The sequence below is a fragment of the Haemorhous mexicanus genome, chromosome 15 (assembly GCF_027477595.1).
Source record: "Haemorhous mexicanus isolate bHaeMex1 chromosome 15, bHaeMex1.pri, whole genome shotgun sequence".
Taxonomy (NCBI): Eukaryota; Metazoa; Chordata; class Aves; order Passeriformes; family Fringillidae; genus Haemorhous; species Haemorhous mexicanus.
The window spans coordinates 15158883-15162359 of record NC_082355.1 but is presented as its reverse complement, the minus strand read 5'-3'; positions in this window follow the sequence as shown (position 1 = coordinate 15162359).

The following is a 3477-nucleotide window of genomic DNA, read 5'->3' as shown; positions in this document are numbered from 1 at the left end:
ATTCAAAATGCCAATTCCATCTATACCCCAACAACCAGCTCTTCCAACCCAAAGAAATGTTTACAGTTGAGCAACAATCAGATTTGCTCAGGAGAGGAGGAGAATGGTAAATACACCCAACCCCCACTCACCCCGAGGTGGTTTCACCTGACTAGACAACAATAAAAACTAAATCTTCTCACCCAGAGAAGGAGGGGGTGGACACAGAGAGGCAGGAACACAATAAAATAGAACCTGAGGGTGCCAAATCCAGGTTAGAGAAAGCCACGAGCTGTGGGAACCAACAGCTCCAGCTTCCCCAGCACACCCCATGCCTTGTGCTCTGGCTCCAGAGCTGATCCCAGCTTTTCTCAAGTGACCCCACTGCATCAGGGACTGGGATGCTACAAACTGCTCATGATGAAATCATGGCACCAACAAACTTCTATCAAATCACAACTTCCAAAAAGGAAGGACTCGGTGAGAGCAGAGGGATTTCTGCCACTGCAGCTCACCCAAAAAGCACTGCCTGTGGTCAGAGCAAGCCAGGCTTTGCAGGAAGCTTAAAAAACAAGATGAAGGTGACTGGAGATAGTTGAGAGAGAAGGACAAGACTGGAGCCTCAGGGAGAAAGGACATAGCAGCCATAAGAGGAAAGGAAGCAACGTGAGCCAAAATAAACGGGCAAAAGGCACAGGTAAAACAAAAACAAAACAAACAACAACAACAAAAAAGCAATCAAGCCAGAGAGTTTAAGGGAATTATTTAATGGTGATCAAATTGCAACACAATACAAGAGTACAGACAGTGTTAGCATGGATCTAGTCACACACACTTCCAGGTGAGGGAGGGGCAGCCAGGGCAGGCTGCAGGGATCCCTCCCAGAGCTCCCAGTGCCGTCACACCCACAGGGGTTGGTCTCCACGCCTCCCTAGAGGTGCACAGCAAGATCTGTCCTGCTTTGAACCTTCCAGACACCCTCAATGCTCACATCCCTGTGCATTCCCTGTAAGAAACCACATTTGCCAAACCCCAACTGAGATCTGGTTGCTCCAAGCCTACCCAAAGAGCCACGGAGTGGAAGGAAGTAGGAACTGTGGGGATGAAACTCCATTCCAGCTGAAGGAGAGGGAGGGAGGCTTCCCTGATGCTGCAAGGATGAGAAGACTTTTCTGAGGTTCTGTATTTAATGGGGACAGCCTTCCTGCCACTCAGATACACCTCCAGGCTTCTTTCTCCCAGGAGGTGACTTCCAAACTCTGCCTGGATGCACTGGCATGCCTGGAGCCTTAGCCAAGAGCTCCTCCACCTGGAGTGGGAGTGCTGAGCACATTCAGAGGTTGGTTGTTGTCCTGGTTCTTCAGTGCAAGGTGACACATTCACTACTGCGAGCAGTTTCAGCCACCTCCCACCCCCCGGGGCTCCTGCCTGGCTCCCCCAACAAAGAGCTGCTCAGGCACCAAGAAATCCCCCTGTCACTGGGCACAGCTTCCCTCGGGATCCTCATCTTCTCCTGCACATCAGAACTGGGAACAAGAGCAGCTCCCGAGATGTTTTGCTGCTGAAGATGACCAGAACTGTAAAAACCAGAGCCAGGCGTTGCTGTCTGCAGGCACAGCTGCCAAACAGCAGGGAAGACCAGGCCTGCAGAGGCATGGACAGGGAACAGTCTGCTACACCCTCTAAGGACACAAGATCTTATCTAACTTAGCCCTGCTGGTTTTCCCACACCATCTGATGGATGCAAACTGAACAGAACAGTCTGAGGACACTTTGGGATGCAGCTTAGTTGGAAGCACTGGGATTACATGGTAATAACTGAATTAAAAAATCCCTCTTGCCTTGCCCAAAAGCTATGACAGAAATGCAGCAGCACATCCCACCACAGGACAAGCTGGGTGCTTGAAGCACAGTAATCAGGTCTCCAGCACTTCTCAGGATCAGCTCCATCCCAGTCTGCAGGTAAATGGAGGTTGGGCTTTGAGCCATGGGAATGTTTAAGCCACCTCCTGCACACTGACAAGTGGCTGCTCAGTGCTGAGCCAAGAGAGGTTCCAAAACACAGGGATCACATTCCTCCTCTGGGTCACTCTGAGCAGTGGACAGGCACTGATGAGCACAAGGAATGCATCCAGGCACACTGTTCCAGCTTTGCTGCCACAGCTGGGGGGTTCTAAGCAGCCCAGCACTATCTTTAAATAAAACACACTTAGCACATGACAAGAAAAAAGGGAATTGCATGAAAAAACTACATCCACAGAAGGCCCAGCACAAAGAAAGCCAAGCAAAGGGATTCAGGCAACTTAAATTACTAAATCAAAGTAAAAAACTGCACAGGGATGGAAAAGGTTGATGCCATGACAAGCTCAGGATTCCTAGAAAGGTAGAGACCAGAGCCCCCGGCCTCATGTGCTGTTTGACATTACAACATACTCAATGCACAGCTTCAAAGGAGCAAGATTCTAGTCCCAAAAATAGCTGAGCTGGGTCAGGTTTTCAGTTAAATGCTAAAGGCTCCTCCATCTAGTTCACAGTACAATCCTCAACAACAAATGGCCAACCCACAGGAGGCATAAAGAGCACCTCCTCCCATCTCACACACCACCAGACCTGCTTTCAGTACACAACTGTGGTCATGCCATCAGCAAAAAGGTCAGAACTAACACCTCACTGCAAAATGAGCTCATCCCAACATGAGCAGATGTGTTAATGCATCCTCCAAGCTGAAGCTGTTACAGGTTCAGGACTGCTTCAGGGCGTGTGTGGCTTGTTCATGTCCTGTCACCTCATGTTCATGGCTCCTGGCCCACCAGAAAGAGAAACCATCCTCCTCCTCAGCTCCCTCAGCTGTCACTGCTGCCTCCTCTCTCTGTCTCCTCTCCCATACGGTCTCTGATCTCTTCAGTAACTGCCAATTTCCAAAGGCAGCCAGATCTGCCACAGAAATCATTCTGGGATGGCTCAGTTGCAAAGCAGCTAAAGAGAATCCCCCCAAACTGTTGACAATCAGTGCAGCCCCTTCCCTGCACTTCTCAGTGACCCAAGGAAAACAACAGGAGGGCAACTCTGCCATGGCCAAGGTGTATTGGACAGTCCAGCAGGAGCACAACAGGTCAGGAAAGGCAAGGCCATGGATCCAGGCTGGCACAAACCCCAGCCACACCAGCAGCCACCAGCTTACACTCCAGTTCTGATGCCACAGGTGTTATCCAGGGCCACAGGCTGCTTTCCAGACATCCAGACACCAACAGCCTGTGGATAACACGAGCTCCAGGTGACCCAACCCGAGTTTGCAGCCCTGCTCACCAATCTCTCCCCTTCCCCCGTGACCCTACAGTGTCCCTCAGCCAGGACAGTGGCCACGTGCTCCCTTCCTTCTCCAGAGCAGCTCTGCTCTGCCCTGGAGCTGCACAGTCCCCAGGGCAGCAGAGGGACACAGCTCCCTGCAGGAGGGCTCACACCTGCCCAGCACCAGAGAGATGAGACAAGAGGAACAGA